The following is an 8,009-nucleotide window of genomic DNA, read 5'->3' on the forward strand; positions in this document are numbered from 1 at the left end:
TATTGTGTGTATAGTATAATCCAGCAGAAAACGACAGCAAAGCACAACAAAAGAATTTGTATGTTTTTTTTTTTTTTCGCATTAATCCATCCGTAGTCTATATCTTTGTGTTCTTATGAATCATTTTCAGGAGGATTAGTTCACAGTGTGGGAGAAAAGATGATCAGAAGCAACTTAACTGAAATGCTGTCGCCTCAGTGTTTGTCTCCATAAAAACAACCGAGTCACACAGACCTCCCCGAAAGACCCATAATCATGTACAGAACTCACACACCACCTGTAAAAAACGAGTACTTGCTGAACCCTTGCACACAAAATGTATGTCGTGGCTAAATGAATTATATCTTTAACAATAAACATCATCTGAAGGAAGTATAAAGAACGAGATAACTTGTGTATATTTTTCTAACTGAGAAAGAAAGCTAAATTCCGACTTTCAGCACAAGGGCAGGTTATTCTGAAAGGATAAAGCACACAGTTGCAGCAACAGTACAAAATATTTGGTAACAGAATTAAATTAGTACCCCCCGCCCACACACACACATACATGAATTCTTAATATGACGTGAAAATATTTGCCAGGATGTTCCTCTCGAAGTTTGCTGTAGGAACTCTGGCGGTAATGTCGCAGAGAATATACATCCATTGAACAGCAGAAGGTACATAAACAATCAACCTGGTAGTGCACTTTTTGGCTCTAACAGTAGCCCTGGTAAATAATTTTCTATTTTCCTTCTGTCATAATACTAACTGTGAAATACTTAAACACTTCTTTACATTAATGAAGTATACTTAGGCAAGAAAGTAGGTTAATATGAACAAGACAAGATCATTCACCAATGTGAGGAAGTGAGTTCAGCAACATGAAAATGAGGATTGTCGCTTAGAAATATAGGTATTATATATTCTGCCGCCTGTTTCTTAATATAACATCAACCCTTGCAGATGGTTTAGTTTGTGAGGTAAAATTGGACGGCGAAGCCATTGTACATCCAGCTGCTATATATTTCATTAGTTATTGAATAACTCCGAGGACAGAAATACTCTAGAGCAGTTGTTTCCAACCTTTTCTAATTCGCGCCCCCTATGACACGTCCACTGCGCCCCCCGTCCTCAAATACTGTATTTTGCTGGCATAGTTGCCACATGTCAATAAATATCATAGATTCTTAATCTTTGAAATTATTTATATATTCAGATAACTAGATTTCTTATTCATATGTGAAATACTTTCTCCATATTTTGAAATTACTGAATTCCATTATAATTCATAGTTTTCAAATATAATTACCCTCTTTATCAAGTCCTCGCGCCCTCCCCGCCCCAGGCAGCCTTTCATGCCCCCCTAGGGGGGCTCGCCCCACGGGTTGGAAACCACTGCTCTAACGTATGTGACTGAGGTATAGTATGTGTATACATTTTGTCAGGTAATAATAGAAGTTGTTTTATTATACGAGTAGATGGTAAATAATCTTCATAATTTAATGAGTTATTTAAGAGGAGCCTGTGGAGTCACGTGGAGAGACAGGCTGACGAATGAGGATATAAAGAAGCGTTGTGGTGTGGATGTGGATGTGATAGGAAGCGTTATGAGGAACACACTGAGGTGGTTTGGCCATGTGGAGAGGATGGAGGGTGAAAGACTGACGAAGAGAGTGTGTGTGAGTGAGGTGGAGGGGGGAAGAGGGAGGGGGAGGCCGAGGATGAGATGGAGGGATGGGGTGGAGAGGTATATGAGAGAGGGGGGTGTGAGTTGGGAGCAAGGCAGTGAAATGGCGGGGGACAGGGTGACTTGGAGGCGATTTGTTTGTGGCCACCCCAAACGGGATTGAGGCGTCTGGCAATAGATAGATAGATAGATTATTAAACATTGCTAACCCTCATGAAATTTTTTTCGAATATTTTAATAGGGTAATGATAGGGCAAGGTAAAGAGAAGGATCTTGGGCAGAGGCAGGTCACTGAGGTAGAGAATAGCACCTAGTAAGCGAGAGGCCAAGCTCTTCTGGCTACAGTGATTTGTTATTCATGGAAAGGTCGTCTAAGAACATTACCGAAAATTTTTTAAGGTATTATTAATTCTTCACATTCCACACCCTGCGGGGTTTGCTGAAAGCCTCTGGTATAAGCTAGAGTAGGACTGTACACTTTTGTTATGACTCCCCCCCCCCCCATTTTTTATATAATTTCAGTAAGGGTACAGAGGGATTTTTATTTTTAATTACTGAAGGACCTCTTATACTGTCGGGGTTAATCAAGGCTATATATTGCACTTCCACTAAAAAAAAAAAAAAAAAAAAAAAATTAAAGCCGAATAGATAGTGTGGTGACATCAAGAACCAGAAAGCACTCAGAGAACGCATACTTCTGCCAATGCCATCGTCAATATTTAAAACAAAAATTAATATTTTCCCTACATTCACCTTTAGATTCCGTTTCTTACCCACTCTCCCAGATTCATTTACCAAGCCTTGCTATTCCCTTTCGTTTTCACTTATCAATACGGTAACATCTGCAAACAACAGGACAGGAAATTTTCAAACGCTGTTCTCTCTCATTAGGGCCGCTTCAACATCCACTGCCCTACCTTGTATCTCTTATTATCCCATCTGTATATAGATTGAATAACCATGGAGACATGACACATCCCTGTTTCAATCCAACATTCAGACAGAAAAATTCACTCAGTTCATATGCACTGCAGCCTTTGGGCCCTCATCAGTGGCGTCACCAGGGGTCAGATTTTGGGGGGGCTGTAGCCCTGGTGTAGGTAGAAGGGGGAGGGGGGGCGAACGAAGCGAGCCTATGCAGCTGGGGGATACGGGGGAGCGCTGTAAGCCCCTCCGGAAAATTTTTCGGAAATTGAGCAGATTTAGGGGCATTTTTGAGGCCTATAGATGAAGAAAAAGTAAAATAAGGTCTCACAGGCTATTAATAAGAAACTTATAGGACACATGAATATTGATGGGCCTAATACCAGGTATCAGTAAGCCTTATGATATAATGTGTATAAGGTAATTGTATAAAGCTTTTATGCAGATAATAGTTTTTCTTCAACTGCTAGTATTATGTGGTATCATAACGGTTTCTTAGTCTTACCATATTAAATTTGATAATTCAAAGAAGCTCTTTATTCAATGTATATAGATATAATTGCCAAGATTTATCTTCCATTACCGGTACTGTGATAGGAAAACAAAGCCATTCACAAAAAAACAAAAATTATAAAACAGATCTCGTGCCGGTTCTTCAGCAGGTATATCAAGGTTATCACTTGTGCTGGGCGGTGGCTAAAAAAATAATGAGAAAATATATTTTATATATAATATATTTTATATATATATATATATATATATATATATATATATATATATATATATATATATATAGAGAGAGAGAGAGAGAGAGAGAGAGAGAGAGAGAGTTTTAGCCTACTTTCCCACTCTGTACGTTTAGGACAATATATTTGCAACAATGAGAAATAACCTAGGCCTAGCCAATTTAAAAATAAATCAATAAAAAAAATCCTGGCTTAAGCTTCATAAAATGACTACTGAAATAGTTTGATATAGGGCTACTTACACATGCCTGAATGGGTTCAGCTTTGGAGTTATCTGGGGTTGGTTCTGGCACCTTATTCCCAATAACAGCCACTTTTTCTTGGCACTCATATGAGTCATCTTTGGAGGTGCGGGTGCGAAAGAATTTCCTTATGTCACCCTGTCCCTGAGGATTTTTAGATGACCTTTTCATCACTTGAGTGGCTGCTGGCTAATATCCGCAAATGTATTATTGCAGAACAGCCTATAAAAGGGAAATGATATTCAGTTCTGACAGTCGAGTGTCGACTGAACCAACTAAGTACTGCTGACTCTTTGTATAGAGTATAGGCTAGATCTCATATCTTTAAAAACAAAAATGAACAGGTAAAGTGAGGTGGCTAGCAATATACCGGAACTTAGTAACGTCTATACAGCCACTGAAACCAATACATTCAAATAAAACCGAAAACAACACAGGATTTAGCCACAGTTCACAGACACTTCTCAAAGTAAACAAACATTCCGAGTTCGGAGACTCTGAACATTCGAGTTTGTAAAAAATTGCAAAGATCAGATATTTTAGACTGCATAATCCAATTTTAAAGCTCCGTGATTAATATATATCATATTATATATTGTAAATATATAATAAGTCTGATAAATGTAATACAATCTTGCATTCTTTGTGCAATAAATATATTTCAAAGAAAACCAAGCTTGGAAAAAGTATATGGGAGACTAATATATTATAACTATTATTAATTGAGTCATAGGTTTACGTAAATTGTGAATAACTAATCGCATTATATAGCTGTAAATAATATTGTATTAAACTAATATGGATGCAAGAATAAAAGTGGATTGGCGGTAAGGGGTTCGGGGAAAGCTAGGTGGGTCAATGCCGAGCTGCCAGCATACTATGTAAGCTGGTGATTTTTTATTATTAATATTTTGGGGGGCTACAATTTTTGGGGGGATGAGTCCTTGATTTGGGGGGGCTAAGCACCCCTAGCCCCCCCCTGGTGACGCCACTGGCCCTCATACATACTTTTCACGGCATTCAGCAGCTTCCCGTTTACTCTATATATTCTTAATATTTTCCACATTCCGTGTCTGTTCACTCTGTCATATGCTTTTTCCACATCCATGAAGGCCACATATAACTTCTTTCCCCTCTCTGGAAACTCTTCCACTGATGACCTTAGAATGAATATCCGATCTACACAACCTCTTCCTTTCCTAAAACCTCCCTGCTCTTAGGGAAGAGTAATGTTGTGGTTTTCGAGAGAAGTGAAGTCAGTGAATACACAGTGAGGTTCGATGATGAGGAAACGGAAAATGTGAGTGCACTGAAATACTTGGGCAGTGTGATGGGTAAGGGTGCAAGTTTAGATGGTGAAGTGCTTGAAAGGGTACAACAGGGAATAAAGGTTGTTGTCTCTTTGAAAGCAGTGATGAAAAATAGGGATGTGAGCATGGAACTAAAAAAGTCGCTGCATGATAGTTTTGTGATACCACATCTAACTATACTTGGGCCTTGTTGGAAGGATACAAGTCATGAATGAGAGCAGTGGAAATGAGTTATCTGAGAGGAGAATGTGAAGCTACATGGTGAGACGGACTGCCCAATGAGGGAGTGAAGGAGCGTTATGCGAGGATGTGGATGTGATAGGCAGCGTTAGGAGATATACACTGAGGTGCTTTGGCCATGTGGAGAGGATGGAGAGTAAGAGGCTAGCGTGGAGAGTGTGAGTGAGTGAGGTGGAAAGGGGAAGAAGGAGAAGGAGACCGATGGGGATGGAGTGGAAAGGTATTTCAGAGGAGGGTGTGAGCTGGGGGGAGGGCAGCGAAATGTCAGGGGACAGGGCGACATGGAGGCGATTGTTTGTGACCACTCCTTACAGGATCAAGGCGTCTGGCTGTAGTTAGATAGATTAATAATTTTCATAACAGTCTTCTATACATACCCAGTATACGCTTGAAAAACCGATTTGTAGTACGTTTGTCACATTCACTTACAGATGGGAGCTTCAGGAGTCACTTCAGTGTCGGTGTTGACATCAGAATGATCGCACTCATGTTGGCCTTGCTGGCAGCGGTCACCGTCCCCATCACCCTTTGCTTAGTGGGTGACGATGACTACCTGGATGCTGTGGCCGATGAGGAGGGCTGTCAGACGGTAAATGCTGTGTACGGATTAATCAAGGCGCTTAAGCAACGCTGTGACAATACATTCAGCCAAGGACGCAAGAATAATCCAACAGGTAAGCTTTTCTTGTGTGATCTTTTTGTTCTAACCTGATGAATATCCATAACACCTGTCAGCTCAAAATAGTTTAGTTAGTGTTGAACTGACCTGATTAAAATTCTAACCCGACGAAGATCCCTATCCCCTTTCAGCTCAGTTGATAGCCAAGTGTAGTCAGACTGGAAGATCGATTTAACAAGTAACTATGAATAATAACACCTACCTCATAATCAACGCTTAATTTCACGCAAATACGACCTGGTATTTAAGATGTGAGAGTGGACCAGTTTCGTCAGGTACAAACAATAGGCTATAGTAACCAAAGAGATTCATTCCTACCTCACAGCTCAGATACACCGCAACCACAACATATTAAGTTTATGGGAGTGACCAATTCCATAAGGTAAGTTAATTACGGCAGAGTGTCTGTTGGCCTTTCAGTTACTGCCTTATTAACCCTCTCAGTCCCATAATTTCTGTTGATTTGTGTGTTCTGCCTCCAAACGATTTTATTTAGATTTAGGAGGGTAATGTGTGTTTGTGTTTGACATTTGGCTCTCTGATACTTTGTGTTGTTTTTCTCTTAGAGGGAAATATCTTGTTGGGTCCTGGCCTTTGGTTCCTTCTTCCTTGCATTAAAAAAAAAAAAAATACGGTTCGGAAAGTCCCCAGAGCTAAACAAAATCGTCTGAAGGTAGCCAAAGTTAATGAGTCTTCTAAGTGGAGTGGTTAATCCTCTCATGCTGTGAACAACTCTCGTGTTTTGAGATTCGTCAGCATCTCCTGTAGCTGCCCTGTCCGTTAGTCCCTCCCTGTAGTTTTTCGGCTTCGGTTCCGCAGTCTTTAACGAAACCCCACGTTACGGCCTTGATGATCCCGCATCTGTCGTTTGTTTTTTGTACTTCTAATTCCACCAGACGATTTTATTCAGCTCCAAGTGAGTGTTTGCCAGCATGAATGTTAACCCCTTCACCCTGAGGGCCTTGACTGAACCATCCATTACGAAAAGTCTTTTGTAAGTTGAGTAGAAGTGTGTGGAGACCGAAGAAAAAGAAAAAAAAGAAAAGAAATATAAGACAAATAGTGGTCTTGGTGGGGATGGGGAGAAGCCTGTATCCTGCTGTCTATGAATGTGCAGTTATCCACAAAAACATTTTCTAGGTTAGTTCCCTCACTACGATGTCTATTTTTTTGTTTTTTAAATACATGCCTACTATATGCAGACGATTCTTGTTTTCAGTATCTGAGGAAAATTTTGAACTAGAGGGGTTCTAAATATAATCTTCATTTACCCATCCGTTTTGAGAATCGTTTCGTATGCAAAAAAAAAAAAAAAAAAAAAAAAAAAGTAATTCACGAGTTAAATAATTCACTTTTCTGTTCAACTATATTCCTGTTACCTTAACTTGACCCAGATTTTCAGCCTTTTGCAGCTTAGGTAGCATGGCTCAGTGACAAAGACAATGAAGTGGCTTTGCATCCTTTCCATAGCACTTACTCGTGACTAGCGCCATAATGTAGTGTTAATCCATTGTTACAACTCAACCTTCAGGAGGGAGTGTCGGCAGTTTTAGTCAGAGTTAAAATGCTGTACCATAACAAGGGACTTACGTTAGAATATAATACTAGTCACGAAGAAGTGCAACGTAAAGGAAGTAGAGCCGTGGAATTGCCTTGTTCCACTGAGCTACGTGAAATAACTTTCAAAAGGACCAAAATCTCCTCCTATGCTCTTTGTACCCTAACGTGGCCTTTAAATGTTTATCGCCATCTTCAGTGTTCAGCAGTAACGATACATGAACACTGATATGTCATGTTAGTCACGAAGAAGTGCAGTGTAAAGAGAGTTGAGTATTTCTTCTGTCACTGAGCTACGTGAAATAAACTGTAAAAGGACGTAAATCTGGGCCAAGTTAAGGTAAAAATAGTAGAGTTAAAATAAATGAACTACAAGATGGTACACAGGAAGAGTGGTCAGATAATACTTTCCGCCTCTCCCATATAACTTGACGGGTCTCACACTGGGCTACATTTTTGTGTTTAATATATGGCACAGTTTGGATTTTTTTTTTCGGTGCCGAATTTTGAGAAACGTTACTTTATTCAGACATTAGTTTTTCATGATCTTTCCAACGATTTGCGCGCATCCGCTGTAGCATTAATAGCTTCCGAAATAAAACTCATTTAGCGCTATTTAGTGAGCAATTTTGATTTATTTTT

Source organism: Coenobita brevimanus, chromosome 61, assembly GCF_032717465.1.
Source record: "Coenobita brevimanus isolate Jiangsu-jjx chromosome 61, ASM3271746v2, whole genome shotgun sequence".
Lineage (NCBI taxonomy): Eukaryota > Metazoa > Arthropoda > Malacostraca > Decapoda > Coenobitidae > Coenobita > Coenobita brevimanus.